The 21709-nt window shown below is 44.8% G+C and overlaps 1 protein-coding gene across 2 annotated transcripts in view; it reads right to left on the reverse strand.

The window, feature by feature from the left end:
- MCC (MCC regulator of Wnt signaling pathway) overlaps nt 1-21709 on the reverse strand; it is a 1374593-nt gene that overhangs the window by 1319850 nt on the left and 33034 nt on the right. The window lies entirely within an intron of this gene.

Here is a 21709-nt window from a genome sequence, read left to right on the forward strand (position 1 = left end):
ATACTGTGAGGAACATACATGTTATTATAGAGACTGAATGTTCTCCAAGTCGTATGAGACCCTGGCTATACTGGTCACAGGCTAAGCAACTCTATGAGAAGCTTGTTACACCTAACTAGATTTCTCATTTGTAATGTGAATACTTTTCTTGCCATTTGGATTAGGAATTCAATGACTAAATTAATTTTAGGGCATTGCATATGTGTATGAATTCTCCTTTCGAAGTGGTCTACCCACTTTTTGTACCTCATTGACTGGACTGGCTGGCTTTTTTTTTTACTCCGGTCCTATGAGTCTGGCATTCATTCTTGTGGGGGCATGCACTCTGACAGTAACGCATCATGCAAATTGGAGCCACCCAGTTGGGTTATTTAACTTTTGAGTATGGTCACCTACGGTTGGCAATCTCGTTAAGCTTAATGTTGTACTGTAATAATGAAATGCACTAAAAGTGCTTCATCTATAGACATTTATCCTTCATATATAAACATAACGTCAACGTTTGTGTACACACTGCTGATAAACACAAGGACGGGTGCAGAATAACAAAATCAAACAAAACTCATCACGCGTCAGCTACTGTACATCAACTAACAGCCACCGGTGGACAGTTCACTACTCACCGATCAAAACATTGTAACACTCACCAATCACTGAAGCTCAAACTTTGAACAGAATGTTGGCTTATTGTACAACATCAATGTTCTTCTCCCCAAAACACACATGCTAGACAAGAATAACAAAGTAAATCACAAAAGATGACTGGCGGTGCTCGACTGGTAGAAAACGCACTGTGAATTCCAAATATAAACTTTTATGACATGCGGAGGCCATATTTGATGAAGGTTGCATCCTGTGTCTACATGCTGTTCTGTAATACTATAGAAAATAACCAAACATCAAATGTCTTCTGGGGAAATGCAACCTGAACAAACATGGGTAAAGCCAGTAGGTCTGGCTGTGTTAAGCTGGTGTGCTGGCTACTTTTTTGTACTTTTTTTAATCGCAAGGTTATGGAAGAAAAATAAAATGGAAATAACTTTAAATTTAAAAACCACTCACCAATGCAGCAGTTTTACTAACAACGGGTTTAAACAAAAACATTTCAGTTGTGCCATGCATTTTTTTGTCACTATTTAGGAGGCAATCTATATTAAACCTCCACATAACCAAGCATTCAAGTCACAGGCTGCTACATTGTTACAATGTTACCTAAAGTGTTAATAACAAACTTTATAAAGAAATGAAGGCACAATAAATAGCAGATATTTAAAGTTAATATAAAAATAAATGAAAACCACACTTTGAAGCAGCAATAAAGGAAGGATTGTTGGCAGAAGTGAACAATGTGCACAGGCTGTGTGAGCTTACTCAAAGTGAACGCAGCCCGCGGGTAAAGAGGGCTGACCCATTTCTCCCTGCTGTAAGTGGGAGGGTAAGCTCAAGAAAATGTGAATGACAGCTTAAGTGATCAATGGAAGAGGGATACTCACTAAAAAAGCCCCTATGTGGAAGTATGTCATGTATAATTCCCTGGGGGAAAAATACAGTAGTCTTGTGAGCCAACTAAACTGTCAAAGGCCAGACGTAAAAAACACAAGGACATTTTCTGGGCCACCTTTTGCCTGGGTACATAAAACTTATGTTTCACATGTTCTATTCCAACCCTCCCTGGCAGGGGCATTCTTGTATTTAGTCAAACAAGTGTCAGGTGCCTAAAGATGGTTTCCCTTCCAATCCGAGTCCATATCGAAGGGTTACAAAGTGCCTTGTTAACAGTAAGCTTTCATCAATCGCATATCATTATTATTTCTTGGTATATATCGTAAAGCCAGAGTTGCAACAAGAGAACTTGAAAGTTTCGCCAGCAGCACTATTCGGGCGGGGCAGTTCCCAAGACACTTGAAAGCACTAGCGGCGTGTACACCTTGGAGGTGCGTAACCAACACCCATGTGCTGGGACACTCCAGCTCTGTCTTCACACCCGCCCACGAAGGTTTCAATTGACATCTTTAGCAAGGTGCTATGTTTCCTTTTATAGATGACATAAAGGCGAATACACCTTCAAGGGATGAATGAACACAGTCGACACAACGATTAACCCTTTCGTCCCTATCATTTGCTGTCCATGCAGCAAAGAACACCCCGAAGCAGACCCCAGCCCGAAGAGGCACTTTGATTCCAGTGCATCTCCATTTAAAAGAAAGCACATTTCACGCACGGTACGTTTTCGTGCTTTAGGCGCAGGCAGATTAAATGAGCTGGCCAAGATAACACAATGTCAAGCGCCGAGGTATTTTTACACTGGTCCACTGAGCAGGCACTACTCCCATGCTGCTTAAACCCACAGTTTAAAGTCCTAGTTTTTGTATGCCATTAAGATATATTCAAGACATGCTCACTAATCAACTCTGCTAAGAAATACACACAGTGCGCACCAAGTGGTGAATTCTCATAAATTCTTACGGAGTTTACAAATAAGAGCCAGTGCGGAGCACCAGCTAACTCTGGCAAAAATTAAGCATTGTAGCACTCCGACACTAGACACTTCAAACACATACGATACATAAAGGGGCATATGTATCAAAGGATACATTTGCGATTCTCAAATAGCGATTTTTAGAGAATCGCTATTTGAGAATCGCAAAACGCTTTGTATGTAGGATTGTCAAATATTTTTGCGAATCCTACATATTCCTTAATTGCGAATAGCAAATTGCAATTCACAATTCAGGAATACCTCCCCATTCATTCCTATGGGCCTAGAGGCCCATAGGAATGAATGGGAAGACATTCGCAATTTGCGATTCTCAATTAGAGAATCGCAAATTGAGAATGCAATTTCAAGGGTGCCAGGGTGTCAAAAGGACACCCTGTTGCACCCCTGAAATGTGCATGTGTGCACATGTGGCACTTATGTGCGCTACATGGCACTTTGAAAAATGCAAAAAAGTGAATTTTTCAAAGAAATCACAAATTACCACCAACTTAAAGTTGGTGGTAATTTGCGATTTCTTAAGGAGAAATCACACAACATGGGTGCTTTTTACATCGAATTTAAGGAATCTCAATTTGCGATTCCCCAAATGCTTTTGCAAAACAAGGAATTGCAAATTTTGCGATTCCCTATTTTGCGAGGGCCTTTTGGGATGATACATCCCAAAAGGCTTTCTCCCGTTCGCAAACGGGCCGATTCTGAGAATCGGCCTGTTTGCAAAAGGGAAATGGGCTTCATACATATGCCCCAAAGTCACTAATGTGTAAGATTATAAGCCTACACGTCATTATTTCCACATGCATTAATTGATGAACTGACTGGAACCAGTACGACCCTTCCTGACAACAAACCCAGAAAAGGTGCACTGTGCCGTAGTGACATTGGGCCGCCGGGTAACTGTACAAGAAACACTAGCAAGGGATCAAGGAGACTGGAATGGAGATGGGAAGCAATGACATTAGGCGAATTAGAGTATGCATGTGGGGCAGGGAATGCACTGCTATTGAGACCGGGAGACATCATTAGAAACAATCACTGGCAAGGCCAATAGGTCTCGGCAATGTGAGAGTTATTGGCGTTGTCAATGTCTTTTAGCTATGTTGTATAACAGGGTTCTTCAAAGTCGGTCCTGGAGGGCTGGATCCATGCCAGATTTTTTGCATATCCACATTTATTTAAATGTAGTTATCTAAAAAATCTGTCATGGATCCGGCCCTCCAGGACCGACTTTGGAGAGCCCTGTTGTATAGCAGGATGACAGCTGTTCAGCATGGCTGAAAGTCCTTGAAAAAAGTGCTATGACGTGGCTGACTGTGTCATAGCATGTTTTTGTCTGGCAGTAGGGTTGGGACAAGCAAAAAAGCATAGGGGCAGGGCAAGCAACAACATGGCGAGTGGGGAGAAGGTAAATAAAAAGGCAATTAGTATTTGCTAAAACGTTCCACACACTTTGCATACATTTCACCAGCCTTGTGGTTAGCTGTGTCACATTACACTAACTATACTTCTTGGCCTGTGGAGTTAGCTAACACCACATGCACTTTTGCACTTCCGAAATTGAATCCCATGTTTTGTGGATGGCTTAGGTGGTAGCCTGCCTCAGTCCCTTCAGAACAGATTGTCCATGTAGATACAAGGGTGAATATCTTCCAACAGAGTAGGGACCCATTCTGCCTTCAGCCGGTGGACTTGCATATTTCATTGGGCCAGCTTTGGAATCAGTGGCGTAATGATAATTGAGGGGGCCCCTCTGAAGGGTACGTGGAGGGGCCCCCTCCAGACTCTATAAGGAGCTCCCTGGCCGAAGTGCAGTAGTGAGGGGGCCCCATGGAGCGTGGGGCCCCCCCAGCACTGCGGGGGATGCAGGGGCCTGTGTTATGCCCCTGTTTGGAATCAGCCAAATCAGAAAGAGGATTCCAAAGAAAACGTTTGAACCTGGGTGAGGAGTTGCTGTTAAGAAAGCTTCTCACTGAGGACAGGGGTGGCCTGGATAGTGAAGGTGTTCTTCTGGAATGCCTTGTGGTGCCCTTGCTAGGGGGTGAGGAGGTTTTGGAACTGAGTCTGGATGGGCACCTTTGAACAGAGGCTTGGTTGTGGAAAGAGCGCTTCTATAGAAACAAGGTCACAAAGCAACATACAAGGTGGCCAGTGCTGCTTTGGAATGCATAATGGTAGTGCTTTTTAATTGTGCGTTCCAAACGAGTGTCAGCCATCTTATATGGTGATAATAATGTTTACTAATATATGGCAAATAAGGAGAGTATATGGTGCGAGAAACTTAAAAGTTCATCATGCTGATGTAAAGAAAGCACCTTGCGCATAGAAATCAAAAAGCAAATGGGGATCGAGTAAGAAGTCAATTTGGTTTGCCAGAAACATAAGGGTATAAAATATATGTGACTGACGAAATAACCACTCATGATACGTGTGGAATGCTAGTAATATAAAATATTTTGTGTGGAAAAGGTGTACTATTAGATCAAACGAAAAGTAAAAGAATTAGTGTGAAACCGCTTTAAACCAAATGGCATAAATGTGAAAGTGCCATACTGTTGCAAATTAAAAACACTCAAAGCTCATTCTGTGCATAATGCATTAGAAATACTGCTGGTTAATTAAAGGGAAAAGAAGGAAACAGTGTGTTGAACTGCTCTTGCAGCTTGTGAAAACAAAGCCAGAAAGCCATAATGGCATAAATGTGAAAAAGAAGTACTGTTGCAAATCAAAACTAACCGCTCGTTCAGCGCATAATGCATTGGAAATCATGCTGGTTGATTAAAAGGAAAAGGAAGAAAGGTTATGTTGAACTGCACTTACAACAAGTGAAAACAAAGTAGGAAAGCCGGACTAATAATTACCATAAAAACTAGCCACTCGTGGTGGGCATAAAGTGTAGGAGTCATCAATAAGATAAAATCACAAAACAAAAAGCTTAGACTGGAATGTAATGACTAACAAACGGACTGGTATATTAACCGTGAATAAAAACATTACGTGATGAAATCAAAAGAATGTAGAAAACATATATCAACACAATTCTAAATACAATCTCCTTTTTTCACAAGCAAAAGGAAATTAATGAAAGAAACACTAGCTCTGTTTCGAAAAGCACTCTGAACAAAAGGAAACCTTTCAAACGCAGAACCTACCAGTATGCACACCAAATGTGACGAGATAAGAACAAGATTTACAGGATCGTTTACAGAAACGGAGCACTGAGTGAGTGAAAACACGAGCGCTCATGTAAAGTGCTCAAAAACAAAGAAAAAAGTAGTTCCTAAAACAGTTCCTAAAATGGGAGCAGTGCATGGATAGTAGTAATTGGTCCAAGCTCTCAGGGAGGACTAAACACAGGAAGAGGCATGATGCATGCATGCCATGGACAAATGGGAAGCCTATGGGTGGGCTGAAGCACACATAGTGAACACAACATCTCTCTTCGAGATAGCACATGCGCTGCCTAGCCGGGATCTAAAAACTAGAGAAAAAAATGCTTTTGAGTCAAGAAAACTATCAAGGGCACAAAAACACACCAACACTCAGACAGGGACTTACACTGACAGTCAGAAATAGAAATAGCTACACTGCCACCAAGACGACTAACGGGAACATAAACGCAGAAAGTGCGTAGGCAAATATGGGTTCAGTAAACACAGTGGCAAAACGACGTTCGGCGAGCAGAGCTACCATTAAGACTAGAGGCCTTACGGGTTCTGATAGTAGTCAAAATTTATTAAGTTACACCACTTGTAAATGCTCATACCCATCCGAAAGCAGTAGTGCCAATAATGGCCTAAAAAAAGCTAATCAGAACTTGTTTTTATGTACCAATTAACGCATCATTTTGGCATTCCCAACAGGTGTTACTATTACCCAATGTAACAGCAGTCAATTTATCAACTTATTTATTTTATGCTTGCAACCTCCAAGCCTTAGGCAGATGTCAGCAGCGTTCCCTTAACTCTCTGGGCTATCTTGGTGAAGGGTAAAAGAATGTTATGGTTAACTACTAAGATCAGTAACTGATCAATAGTGTAAAATATCCTTCAGATCAAGAGATCCAAAATTTTTTTCAAATTGGCCGGTTATGGTGAGGTATGAAGTTATACCTCTCCATTTTCACACAAATGTATAGCTCATGACTGGATACATCACACAACATCACAAATGACATGTCAGAGGTGGCTTTCCTATGGCTGAGCCAGCTGGGTCAGTTATACTTATTCCGGCCAAGGTGGATACTTAATCAAGGGCATTGGGGCTCCTTTCTGACTGACAAGAGAAGCGAAAGCTACAGCCATGCAAAGAAAATATCATGCACTCACTAAATATTCCCACAGGAGTGAGCAGGACACACGCTGCTGAATCCCAACTCTCCTAACTGGCTAAAGTCGCCTATTTATGTTAAGGGTAATCAGGGCAACTGGAACCCGGGGAAAGGGGAGTGGGAGAAAAAGACATGGCTCTGTATCCTGGGACCTTCCTCGGAGTACTGCTGCCTTGGAAATATGCTGGGTGTCATTCTCTAGAGGAAGAGATTAAGATCAGTGATGTAAAATATACCGATATTCCAAATATCACCCGTGTTTTAAAGGCTATACCTGGTTCATCCCCTTTCCCTGCCTATCTGAAGGGTTCTCAAGAGACGTCTAATGGCAAGGATAGGAAGGGACAGGAACCCCTGGAGCTGGACAACCTGGAGGTATATGTATACGTAGTAAATTGTTAGTCTATCTATCTATCACAGACATGTGAACTATACATTCACTAAAGAGATATTAAACTATGTACATACCACAAAGTATACCAGGAAGTGCCTTGTACCTAATAACCGATGTCTTGTAGAAAATAAAGGTAGGTTACCACAAACATAAATAAAACCTAGACATATGTTACTATGTTTTATAGTGTACATGCATGCTATAAACGTCTTGGAACAAGGCCCACTAACTATGTAAGTTAACCACTCACCGGTCACATAGTGTGCCACATTATGAACAGTTGTGTAGACATCTATTCGTGGCAATAACAGTCTTGCCAAGAATGCATTAGAATCTTTTACATGCAGTACATATATCAGGAACAATGTCAAAATATCCTTGTTTTATGGGCACAATACAACTGTCACATTTCTATGTATCCACTTTGTTGCAGAGAATATTATCAAAATGGTGCCCACATGAAGTAATACAAAGCTTGTCAGGACTTTGGGAGAAAGAACATTCCCCAACACAGATAAGTATTGCTAGCACGTGAGTGCAGTTGCCACCTTCAGAGTTTATAAAGAGTTTGTTTCTTTTTCAGGGTCGAGGCATGCTGCGGTGCGAAGATGAGGACAAAGTTGCCGGAGAACCCCAGTCAGGAACACTGAGAAATCCATGAACCAAGTGAGTCCAATCCAGAAGACAAGCGCAGTGGAAGACTGGAACGACAAGAGTCATTTCTGGCTTCCTCCATGGCTAAATAGTATCACCGAGCAAGATAGCTAGTGACTCGCAAGACTTCGGCTTTCCAGTGCCCCAGTGTTTATGCTGTTTACTGCATTGCCGACATCCTGTATGGCCCGCATCACACACCAGTCTCGGCCCGAACTCCACCGTCACCCCCCAATGGAATGTTTCTGAAACAGAGTTTGAAAGTTTTAATATTTTTATACCAAGATGTTAACATTGCACATATGTGAGTGTGTGCACGTGTACTAGAACCTCCTAACCTCCATTGCCCAGCAGAGGTACTCATTGCTGCGGACTGTAATTGCACCTCAGACACAGGATTCTGTTAAAACGAATGATAGTGCGCAGGCATGGTCTTGTATATATGATTGATGATTTATTCTTCAGATCCAAATCACATGTTACAGGTTATCAGGAGATGTTCTGTTCCTTCTTGAGTTTGAGTTTGAGTTTGAGTTTAAAAGCACTTTTAAAGCGCACGTATACCGGCGGTTTCTTGGCGCTGTAGCTAGTGGGGACTGAGGATTAAGAAACAGGGGGAAAGGGCTGGGCATTCATTCAAAGGATTTTGTGAAAAGGTAGGTTTTAAGATTTTTACGGAATTGGGGATAGAGGGTGCTGGCACGAAGGTGAAGGGGGAGGGAATTCCAAAGGGTTGGTGCTAGAAAGGCAAATTTGGAGCCGCCCCACTTTTTCCTCCGGAAGCGGGGGATGGTGAGAAGGGACTGAGAGGAAGAACGTAGGTCCCTGGAGGGGACATAGGGAACAATCTCAGAGGAGATGAAGGCAGGTGCCAGGTCCGATCGGGCCAGGAAAGTGATTGATGCGAGTTTAAATTGAATTCTGGCCCATACTGGGAGCCAGTGAAGAGATTTTAGAAGTGGGGTGGAGTGGTGGAATTTGGGAAGGTTGAAGGCTAGGCGGGCCGCCTGGTTTTGAATCTGTTGTAGGCGGCACAAACTGTATGCAGGGATGCCGGCATACAGGGCGTTCCCGTAGTCCAGGCGGGACACCACCATGGCCAGGATAATAAGTTTAAGAGCGGAAAAAGTAAAGAAGCGGGACACCTTGCGGATAGTACGTAGTGAAAAAAAAGAGGAAGATACCACAGAGCTAACCTGGGAGTGAAGGGTAAGTTGAGAATTGAGCTTAATGCCTAGTGTTTTGACAGAGGAGGAGGGGACAGGAGGGGGACCAAGAGAGGGAGGCCAGCAAAGGGGGGACCAGGGGCTGGAAGATCCGCCCGTCAATACCAACTCGGTTTTGTCCGGGTTAAGTTTGAGGTGATTATGGCTCATCCAGTCCCTGATGTGAAACATGACAGTGTGGAAGTTGAGGACAGAAGAAGGAGAGGAAAGATCAAAGACCAGCTGGAGGTCATCCGCGTAATTAAATACGGCGACCTCCATCTGTTGGAGAGAAAAGATAAGTGGGGCGATATATAGATTGAACAAAAGAGGGGAAAGAGATGAGCCTTGAGGAACCCCGCACTGTACTTTCTGGAAGTCCGCTGTGAAGTCACCCAGGCGTACAGCCTGAGTGCGGTCGCTCAGGAAGGAGGACAACCAGACCAGGGCAGTCCCATCGATCCCCGCCGCCCTGACACGGGAGAGTAAGATGTTGTGGTCCACTGTGTCAAAGGCGGCTGAGAGGTCGAGGAGCACAAGGGCCTGGTGATGATTAGTGTCCATGCCCTCCCTGAGGGTGTCGAGGACCGACATGACCACAGACTCCGTGGAGTGTGCGGGGCGGAAACCAGCTTGGCGGGGGGCAAGGGCTCCATGTTTCTCCACAAAGGAGCTCAGAGCGCAGGTGACGTGGCGCTCGAGCACCTTAGCTAGAAATGGCAGGAGGGAGATGGGGCGGAAATTGGCAGGGACAGAGGGATCTGCCCCAGGTTTTTTCAGGATGGGCACAATTACCGCAGACTTCATGGAACTAGGAACTATGCCTTGCGCGAGGGAGCTGTTGAGGAAGTGAGTGGGGGGATCTGGACAGGAGACAAAGATGTGACGGAGGATATGGGCAGGACAAGGATCTAGAGGGGAGCCAGATTTGATCAGAGGCACCAGTGAAGTCAAGTTTTCCCGAGTGATAGGGGGAAAGGTGGTTAGTTTGCCTTTGGGAGGGGGGCATTGGGGATCAACAAAAGAGGGGGGGGGTGGGGGGATGTTGGCCTTGATGGTGATAATTTTCTGGGTGAAATAATTATTAAGAGAGAGACAGAGGTCATTTGACGGGGTAGGTTTAAGCGTAGTTCTGTCCGAGAATGCCAGATTGTGAACGATGGAAAAGATCTCCTTGGACTGGTTCTCCGCTGCTAAGATTTTGGAGGAAAAATAAGCTGTTTTTGCCTCCAGGATGTTTTGTTTGTACTGGTTAAGGATATTGATATATTCCAGTTTCAAAGTGGGGCAGTAGTTTCTCCTCCACGCCCGCTCTGCGCGGCGAACAATAAGTTTGGTGGCTTTTAGTTCTTGGGTAAACCACCGGTTGGCGTCTTTGTCGCGTTTAGAGGTAATGCGCTTGAGCGGGGCAACGGAGTCGCAGCTGCGGGAGAGCCACTGGTCTATAGCATCAGCCTGGGAGACGGTGGTGAGGCCCTGAAGAGGCGGGAGAGAGCCAGCAAGGAGAGAGGAGAGTTTCTCAAGGTTGACTCGGCCCCATGATCGGACCCAGATGTTTTTGGGTCGGGGGGGCATAGCAGGGGGGAGGATAGGAAGGAGGAATGAAATCAAATGATGGTCGGACCAAGTGCAAGGGGAGATAGATAAGGATTCCACAGGACAGTTTAGGGACCAGATTTGGTCAAGCTGGTGACCCTTGATGTGAGTGGGGGAGTGAACGTGGGGAATGAAATTAAGGGAGTGGAGGGTTTCAGAGAAATCCTTAGATGACAGACATTCGGCAGGATCGGAGGGCCAAAAATTAAAGTCGCCAAGGAGCAGGATGGAGGAGTTGTTAATTGCAATGGTAGTCAGGACCTCCAAAAAATCTGGGAGAAACTGCACTGGGGACTGAGGAGGACGATAGGTAAGGAAACAGGTAAGAGGAGGGGAGGTGGACACCGTGCGGATCACCAAGAATTCGGTGGTGGCAATGTTAGGTAGAGGGAGAATTTGGAAAGGGAAGTCGGTGCGTGCGATGACTGCCACGCCGCCCCCGGCTCTGCCCGGAGGGCGGTCAGCCCTGAGGGCGTAGTAGGGGGCAGGAAGAGTGGATAGGAGTGCGGGGAGGGAGTCATCGCAGAACCAGGTCTCAGTTAGGAAAAGGAGATCAGGGGCCTGTAAGTCTAATAGGACCGAGAGTTCGTGCGAGTGGGCAACAGCAGAACGGGTGTTGAGGTAGAGAGCTGTGAGAGTTTTAGGGTTTGGCGAAGGAGCAGCCCTACAGGTCGTGGGCGGGGTGTCCAGAATAGGAGGGGGGTGAGAGGAAGAGAGGGAGGCAATACCGAGAGCAGAAATGCGAGAGCTGGTACTGGTCGTGATGGGCCAGGGGCCCTGGTAGCTGCGAAGTAGGTCCGGGCTATAGGTGATGGAAGGTGCAGAGCATAAGGCCCCTAGTCCCGGCCAGTCGCGGACGGGCGCAGACGGGCTTGCCTTAGGCGCGCCTTCGGCGCGCAATCGTCGCGCCCGCTGCGCTCGTCCGCTGCGCTTCCTACCAAGACACATATTTATGGTCGAGAGGCGGGGAGTAGAAAGGGGCGTGGCCAACAGAGTGGGCGTGTCTGTGGCGCGCCTCGCGCTCGAGAATGGCGTCTGGAGGTGAGGGGTCGTTGCCGCGAGGAGCGCTGTGAACGAGAAGCCAAGAAGTGCAGGTAGGGGGGGTGGGGGTGATAGGAACACGAGATTACAGTGTTTTAAAAGTTTTTGTCGATTTAAAAAACAGGGTTATGCATTCTCCCGGCTTCCGCCTCAGGAGTCCAATAGCTAGTGAAGCGGCTTGCTTCAGCGCTCGCTTATATATACCAGAGGTCGAGGGGGCGTGGCCAACAGAGTGGGCGTGTCTGTGGCGCGCCTCGCGCTCGAGAATGGCGTCTGGAGGTGAGGGGTCGTTGCAGCGAGGAGCGCTGTGAACGAGAAGCCAAGAAGTGCAGGTAGGGGGGGTGGGGGTGATAGGAACACAAGATTACAGTGTTTTAAAAGTTTTTGTCGATTTAAAAAACAGGGTTATGCATTCTCCCGGCTTCCGCCTCAGGAGTCCAATAGCTAGTGAAGCGGCTTGCTTCAGCGCTCGCTTATATATACCAGAGGTCGAGGGGCCGTGGCCAACAGAGTGGGCGTGTCTGTGGCGCGCCTCGCGCTCGAGAATGGCGTCTGGAGGTGAGGGGTCGTTGCAGCGAGGAGCGCTGTGAACGAGAAGCCAAGAAGTGCAGGTAGGGGGGGTGGGGGTGATAGGAACACGAGATTACAGTGTTTTAAAAGTTTTTGTCGATTTAAAAAACAGGGTTATGCATTCTCCCGGCTTCCGCCTCAGGAGTCCAATAGCCCCACCAGGAGCAGCGTCCTCCCTGCTCAGCCCCTTCTCACCAACTGATCCCACTAGAATCCAAACCACCCTCAACATTCTAACATACCTCATCAAAGGCTGAGCAGGCAGGCAGAGAACCAGAGTAGGGAGAGTGTATAGATAATAAGCACATTACAACACATCTCCCCCCTTATAATATTTGAAAACAATCAACATGTGTTATGATGATACAACACTCACTGAGCATAGGAGGATGCATTAATAACAACTAATTAAACATCACCCCCCCAGCGATAATGATCATATACAGAAAAATGCATGAAGATAAAATAACACACATTTAGTAGAAAAAGAGGATGCATAGCCAAAACATTAAACACCATCCTTCCCCCTGAAAATGATCATAAACAAATTGCAAGACAAACTAGAAAACTCGTACTACAACTATGGGTACACAACACTACACCCCACAACGTACCCATTGTGCCTCATATTAGGGCCCAAAACTGCGGCAGAACAGGGATCTACAACCCTAAGCTGCACCAACTAAGACAAGACAGATCTACCACTAAGACAGATCTAAGACTGAAACTAAGCAAATCCAAACTTACTTTAAGACACAAGCAAATCTAGGGCATTTTAACCCCAACACTCACGCAAACTCCACGGGTACTCTTAACCCAAGACAAATTGCAAGGCAACTATAACCTCAAAACAACCTCGCAATAAACTATGGGTAACCATAACCCATGACAAATTTAGGGTATCCCTTAACCCTAAAACATACTCGCAAAACACTATGGGTATTTATAACCCATGTCAAATTTAGGGTATCCCTTAACCCTAAAGCACACTCGCAAAACAGTATGGGTATTTATAACCCAAGACAAATTTAGGGTATCTTTTAACCCAAGACACACCCTCACGTGGGTGACTCTCTAGACCATTTAGGGTATCCTTTAACCCTATACAAACACAGGGTAACATTGACCCCAAACAATTCAGGGCAACATAGAAACCCAAAACACTCTCGCAATACACTTCGGAATGCTTAAACCCATAAAATACAAGGTAACCTTAACCCAAAACATACTGGCCGAAATGAAATTCCAAAAGTCCACAAGAAACTCGCAGAGTCTTGCACACACTCAGGCACTGCAGAGAACAGACACCAGTTAACACCCTACACATCCCAAGAAACAAAAACCACCACATAAAACAAAACAACCAAACAGTAACGCAATGACAAGATGAAGAAAAGGAAAGTCTCTGACTCCGGTGAGCGATCTCTCACCCAAAATTGTCACCAGCAGGAAACTCTTCATTATGAGTTCTATGCAGCTCTAAGGGAGTTGTCCATGTTCCTTCAAAAACGAACAGTTCATCACAGACCTCGTATGAACCACAGTAATGCAAAGCCAGAAAAGCCAAAAAAAAAACAATCCAAATTCGTTGGTCGGCTTAAAAGCATTAAAAAAAACACACTTGTTAGTCACCTGGCTTGTGGGGTCCTAGAAATCCACCAGAAACCGCCAAGACTTCTGAGAGTTGCCGTGAAAACTCGTGAAGACTCGTGGTTGGTAAACAGGAACTCCAGTCAACCCTTCAAAATCGCTGCGCTATGGCCAAACTCAAGATGGCAGCACGCTTCATGACGCCACACCGGGTGGCTCCCGGCGCGTATCTGCATCCAGGCGTCACTGGGCAGCATCACTGGGCATAACATCCTACGAAATCAAGACGTCGTCACAGAGGATTGCTGAATGCTGGACACGTCACGATGAAGTAAGTGCGCGCACGCTCAAGCTGATCTTGTGGCATGTTTAAATTTTCAAAAAAACGGCGCCCCGATTAACCCTCCGTGTAGACAAAAGAAATGACTAATAACCCAAATTTCACCCGACACTGTCCCAGAGTGTATATTCCGCCAAAACACTCTTCAGTTCAGGCGCTGTCAAACATCTTCACTTGGCACGCTGTTGAACCACCATCCAATCGCTGACGGTTGATCCTCTCCTCAGACTCTGACAGAGAGTCATACACCCTGACTCGATTAGTGCCAAAACAAAAACGATACCCCACCGTTCTTCAAGTCTAGCGGTGAAATCCATTTGATGGGTCATATAGCAAAACTGAAATTGTGCCCAAGATCAACCAGCTCAAAAAATAAAATCTCATGTGCCACCAATGTAACATCATGCCATGTTCATGTACATGGCAAACTCCAGCACAGGAGCAGGCTTTAGCATCAGAAATCGGCAGGCCCAAGCTAGAGCTGACCGTTCCCAGATAGTCAGAAATGTCCAAAACCACAGACAATCTAGTCTTTTGGGGAAACACTCACCCAAGTCCATGATCTAGCACATCCACGACAGGGCTGACCGGTCTTTTGGTCACTGGTGGTGCTTGTGGAGTGCAAGATTACTTCTTTTTCTCTTTAATGCGCTTCTTAAGTTCCAAATTCATCCAAGGTAGGTTCTTAAGTTTCACAAGTCCAAACTCCTTTGAAGGTACACGCAGGTTCTTTAACTCGTCGCCAGTGTTAAATTGAATGATAGTGCGCAGGCATGGTCTTGTATATATGATTGATGATTTATTCTTCAGATCCAAATCACATGTTACAGGTTATCAGGAGATGTTCTGTTCCTTCTTAATGCCCCACCAGGAGCAGCGTCCTCCCTGCTCAGCCCCTTCTCACCAACTGATCCCACTAGAATCCAAACCACCCTCAACATTCTAACATACCTCATCAAAGGCTGAGCAGGCAGGCAGAGAACCAGAGTAGGGAGAGTGTATAGATAATAAGCACATTACAACAGATTCCCCTTACTACTCCTCTGGTTCAACCCTTTTTATCACACCACATGACGGGGTAGGGTCAGTATAGCTCAGTATACACACCTCTACCTAGGACAAGAGGAGAAATAGGCGCATCTAAAGGAGGAGATTCTCACTAATTTAGCCCTCTTGTCACAAACGTCCAGGACTGCAAATGCAAATCATTGGACACATTGTGGTGAGACACCTAGGGCCAAGACAAGTATTTATTGCCTTTTTAGGTCGAGCCTGGGCAGCGCATGCGCTGCTCTGCGAAGCATGCTGTATTCAGGTATGGACTTTAAGCTCTGCCCACTCTCCGCCCATATTCTTCATTGGCTTGTGTCATTGTCTTTTGTAAATGGTGGCTTCTGATTCGTTAATAGGCTTGTTAGTCCCTCCTTAGTACCGCCTTGTCTTCATTTGTAACCTCCCATAAGGACTGGCCCTTTTACTTCTGTTGTTACACGGTATGTCTTATTTAGTCTGTAAGCACTCTTTTCTTTAATGAGTTTCTCCTATTGCAGGCATGACATGCTTCCCGCACCATTCAGCTCACCATGCGCGCTTTCACTTTCTAAGCAGCCCAGGACAATGGCGGCTGCTTCTTTGAGGTAAAAGAGGTTTTGCATTTACAAGAGTTTGAGCTATTGGCATTGTTTAGGTGGCACTCATTTAAAACCCCTTCTTTTCACCAATCCATGTTGTAGAAAGGGTGCATTTTAATTGCACTGGTCTGCTGTTTAATGCCCTGAGGCAGATAATGCCCTGAGGCAGGTAGGCGTTTTATTTGGTGGTTAATTTTAACGTTGGTTACATTGGCGGGATGCTCAAATGTAATTTACACAACATATCAACGAGTTGTCTGATCATGACAGAATAATCGGCGTACTTTTTAATGTCACCTCCTATCTGCATATTTTTTAAGTCGTATAACCTCTTGTTAGCTGCGTATGCACCACCCGGACCATTTCCTTTGAGCAGCATGCCCTATCACACTGTCTATAACTAGAAAGCGCCTGCTTCCAGAGCCGAACAGTAGGCGCTATAATGCTGGCATCATCCTTTGAATTTATTGTAAAACTTTATTTTTTGGAGAGTGCTTTATAATGTTTTCATAATGAAGATGCCAGAACGATACTTTTTATTTAAAATGCCCATGTCCTGTTTCAGTCCTTTTTGGTGTGCATAGTTAATGTATACGCCAAGCACAAGTGATATCCTTCACATTATACCATTTCATATTAAAGCACAGACATTATGCTTTGTAGATAAGATTGCCCGATGCACAGTCTGTGCCCAGGAGTCAGCTTTTCTGTTTAGTTCACCAGTGAATCATGACGTTGACAGCGAGTGTAGGGACGATGTGCATTAATTAAATAATGTAAGCTTTATCTTCACACCCTCATCCTCTTAGCGGTTCTTAGATTTGAGGCACAGCAAAGCCAGCTTCAAGTGTTAGCCCACTGCTAACAAGTTCACAAAATAAGTAAATTCCCTGGGCCTTCGGTTGCTGTAAAACCCATGGAAATGTTAGCATGTCAGTAGCGCACATTTTTTTTTTCCAAACAGGGCTCAGTTCCGCAGCAACACATTTTGCTTCAAATCATCTCAGTCACCTGCAGACGAGTGGATAGCCATGCCACTGCTAATAAGGGTTCATATACTGGGTCTCGTTTGACCTCTGGCCAGGAGTCCGTCTTCTCCCCTTATTCCAGCTCTGCAGACTGGCTGAGAGTTGGAACTCTGAGAATGAATGGGTCAATCCAGCAGCCGAATTACTGATTGCAACCAGTGAAGGACTTGTATCTATAACACCTTTGAGGGGCCCAAGGACCAGTGATATCGCCCACTCGTGACCAAAAGCGCTCGAAGTGGCATATATTATTATTAGTAATCTTATAAATTGCGAATCATACAGTCTTGTGAAGTTTCTTTGCTCAAATCTACATTAGGCCACAGTGAGGCTGCAGACGCTATGAAAGGCACACATTTTAATATTGTCAAAAAGCCATGTCTTTAACCGTTTTCAAAATTTAGCCAGAGAAGATTCAGCATGAATCTCAAGTGGGACTGAATACCAGAGTTGTGTGCCAGAAACGTTAAAAAGCATCTATATAGCATTAAATTCTATTTGTTTATTGAGGGCTGGCAAGGGTGAGAAACAAGAGCCTTCCCTTCTTCATGGCCACACGGTGGCCCTTTGAAAACCCTACAGTGCATCACTAGATTCATAGGCTTGCAACATAGGGAAAACTGTATTGCAGGAACTGTGTAAGTGTCTACACACCAAAAGAAAGTTTGGACAGCGATTTTTGAGCACACCGCTTACAGGTTTTCAAAGCACATAAATAAAAGGCAGTGTCATTTACAATGCCGATAGCTCAAACTCTTGCAAATGAGAGACTGACTACCTCCCACTCATCCTGATCAGGACGAAACCCCTGTAGAACAAACCAAGCTATGTCAAACAGCAGGAGGGGGACTCCACCAGTCTCTTGGCCTAAGAGAGGAACTAGAGAGTGATAATAGGCCAAAGCTCCCCATAGTTAAACTTGTGGGGGAATCAGAAAGGAATGCAGTTGCATCAATAACACCCTTAATAGACTATCCTGCAGTAGGGCGAGTGACAGAATCTGTTCCACTAACGACTGAAACTCTAACTGTAGCTGTGGGTGAGGGAAATGCTAGTCGGAGCATCCAACCAGTCCCAGGTGGCCCAAAACTTCTATCCTGGAATATTGCAGGCCTTGTGTCTAAACTAGATGAACCAGATTGGGGGGATTATATTGATTTACACAAAATCTGTTTATTCCAGGAGACATGGGCCGTAAATCCCCAATATAGGGTAGGGTTTGTGGCGTATTGTGAGGCGGCCGCAAAGGGACCAAAAGGGAGACCGTCGGGGGGGCTATGTATATGGGTAGCTTCCCATCTAGGCTATAAGATCAAACATGCATAATCTTGACAAATTGCAAATTACCCCATTTAACGATTATAAATGTCTACTCCCGCCCTGTGAATTGCGGTGGGACTTCACGTACCCTAGACCTCCTCTATAATCTTTTGAATTCATTAGCATGAACCACAAACTTTTTAATTGGTGGAGATTTTAACTGCCATTTTGAACCCCTCGAGGACAATATCCAATCTATAACTAGCGAGGAAGACGACACCTGGTCGATACCGGCTCCTAGCATGTATTCACCAAAGCGTTGGGACCCCTCTGGCTCTCCAGTTGACTTCTCTAACCCTGACTTTTTCCATTAAGGGCCTGTAATGGACAGTTTCCGGGAGATAATCCCGGCCGATCAACTTTCAAGAGGTCAGATCGGGTAATAGGGATTGATTATACCTTGATCAGCGTAGAACTCTGGCATAGTGTGCTGAATTTTGGTATTGAAATTCGCAATGAGAGTGACCATGACCCCCTTGTTCTAACATTAAAATTTCAGATGGGGTTCCATGATCAAAATCCCGAAATTTTTAACTCAAATAAATTTGCGGTGGTCAATGAAGGGAGGCGAATCAGATAGACAAAAAATATCCACTCGAGGGATGCACTGCCCAAATTGTACGCAACTATTATACCCCTTCTAGATCAGGCCAGCCTTGAAGCGCAACACTTTCTTATTCCAAGTAGTGCCAGCAATGCCGGGAGAATCCATCAAGAGATGGTACAGGCTCTCTCTGTTTTTTTTTCTAGTAATGTTTTTATTAATAATAAACCTAGACTTCTAAGGGATAGAAAATCATGGTTTAATAAGAGATGTAGAGAGGCAAAATAACTTTTGTTGAACTCTCTAAAAGAGGCCGATAGCAAGAATATTCGGGATACCAGGTTTAAAAAAAAAAAAAATTACAGCAAGTGCAAAGGCAGAGTGGGAAACCGAGAGATGGTCAAACATTAAGATGGCTTTGGAGCTAAAAGACAGTAGAAGTTTTTGGAATTTGGTCCATCATGGCCAAGCCGAAGGTAGGACTGTCATTGATCCTAACATCGATGAGGATATATGGCACCAGCACTTTAAGGAACTTTACTCCAGTCCCCTTAACGATGTAAGTGCGGTGAAGCTGTTGCCCTGCCCCTCCACTCCTGAGTCCGTCTGTGATATTCCCCTATGCACTATGAGCGAGGTTACCTTTGCCCTCGCGAAACTCCAGCCAAATAAAGCCCCCGGACTGGATAGAATTCCCAGGGATTTATATAAAAGTGAACAAGTAGTTTGGGCCCCATATTTATTAGCACTATTCAATGCAATTTTGTATGGCCTACCTGCACCAGCAACATGGGTTGGCGCTGAGATCGTTCCAATTTTTAAAAAGGGATCGCCGATCGAACCAGCGAACTATAGGCCTATTAGCCTTATAGATGTGTCCCAAAAAATCTTTGGGAGGGTTTTGCTGGCGAGATTGCAGGATTGGATTGAAGATTCGGATGTCCTGACCCCGCTGCAAGCAGGCTTTAGAGCCATGACCAGTTATTTAGACTGCAGCTAATATACTGGAAACATGTGGTCTTGGAAAAAGGGAGTTTTACCCTTACCTTCGTGGACTTAAAATCTGCATTTGACCTGGTTGACCGTGAACAGCTGTGGAAGATCCTGCTGGACATGGGAGTTCCACCCTACTTATGCCTCCAATTCAAATGCCTCCACGAGGGCACATATGCCAGTCAGATTTGGCAAGAATGGTCAACTGACAGCCCCCTTCCCTGTTGGTAAGGGGGTGAGGCAAGGCTGCGTTCTTGCTCCTACTCTTTTCTCCCTCTTCCTAAACGGCCTAGTTAATGACCTCTTGGCCGCAAAGGATCTGGATTCGCCCAAATTGTCGTCCCGCAAGTTTCCTGCACTAATGTTTGCGGACGATACCCTGCTCCTCTCGAAGTCCCCGATGGGGATGTAACGACTATTAAATTAATTTAGTGAGTTCTGCAAAAAAAGGAATCTTGTGGTTAATATAAATAAAACGAAATATATGGCTTTTAATTCAGCACATACTAACTTCCCTGTTCCCAATTTTAATAATATACTGCTAGAGCGGGTCCAGACCTTTGAATACCTGGGTGTCTCCCTTAACGACAAAATGGGTTGGGGTACCCAAATCGACAGGGCGAACCTGAAACTAACCCAAGCAATAGGTGGTATATTGAAAGTTCAGAATAGTTGTACCCAAAAGATCATAAGTCCCCCGCTTGAAATATATAGAGTGCAAGCGCGGTCTGCTTCACTATACGGGGCAGAACTCTGGGGACATTGCCCAAAGCATGCATTGACCCTAACTGAAAATAAGTTCATTAGGCAAATCATGGCGCTTCCAGTAAGTACCCCGCTAGTTCCCTTGAGAATGGACTTGGGTATCCGCCCAGTGGTGGATCAGATTTCGAGTCGCCCATTGCTTTACTGGCGTCGACTATGGAGCACGCCTGAGTTGAGACACTACGGGGAGGAACTCAAAGTGGTAATGCTTATACCGGGCACTGTTAGAGGTATACCCTGGTTGTCTTTTGTGAGGGACTCTTTGCGCGACATGAGAAGGGGGCATCTATAGGATGCACCGAAAGAATCGTGCCTGACTACTTCCAAAAACTGTTTGCAAGATCATTGAAAGAGTACCAGCTGAATAAACTAATTGGGGCCACCAGAGCAAATAGTCTAACCTATGCCTTCCTGGATTTGAGGTTAGATTACCAGTTTGAGCAGGTGTTAGACATAATACAGCCAGTGCTAGCCAAGAAGTTGTTCCTCCAATTTAGGTATGGAACCCTTCCACTTCTGGTAAAAACAAATAAGTGGGTAGGGGACCTGCCTAGCCTTTGTCCTGGATGTCGCAGGGAGGAGGAATCAGAGATTCATGTATTATTTTTCTGTCTGGCATATGAACAGTCTAGGTCTAAATGGATCCTACAACTCTGCAAAAATTTGGGAATGAGGGAATTTCGCCAATTTTATAGAATTCTCAAATCTGATATGAATCCACTTTTTGTTGTTGCTATTTCGAAATTCCTTTTGGCCATGTGGATTAAAAGAAAGTATCTGTTAAAAGTACAAAATAGTTAACATCGATATTCTATTTTGCCGGAATTATAGAGCGCAATGCTACTGTTGTAACTATTACATGTGAAATAGATCAAGCTCTTCCCACTGGCCACACTGGCAATCGAAGATACTTCCAACGAGGAATGGCTTAATGATATTTTAAAGTTTTTATATTAATTTATAGTATTAAATTCCTATTTGTAACTATTAGTAACAACGATAAAGTATCTTTTATTCTGCCCTCCTGAAGCCCTGGCATCTATAACTATGTATATAACACCCTGTTGATACTATCCCTTTTTTACTTGATCGGAGTATGTTTTTTTAATGGTGTTAAAAAAAGTCTGTACTTTTATGGCTGGAATAGCCGCAATAAAGTAATATTGAATTGAGAGACCTATTGCATTGTAAATGCTTGCTTTAACTGGGTGCAA

The sequence above is a fragment of the Triturus cristatus genome, chromosome 2_1 (assembly GCF_964204655.1).
Source record: "Triturus cristatus chromosome 2_1, aTriCri1.1, whole genome shotgun sequence".
Lineage (NCBI taxonomy): Eukaryota > Metazoa > Chordata > Amphibia > Caudata > Salamandridae > Triturus > Triturus cristatus.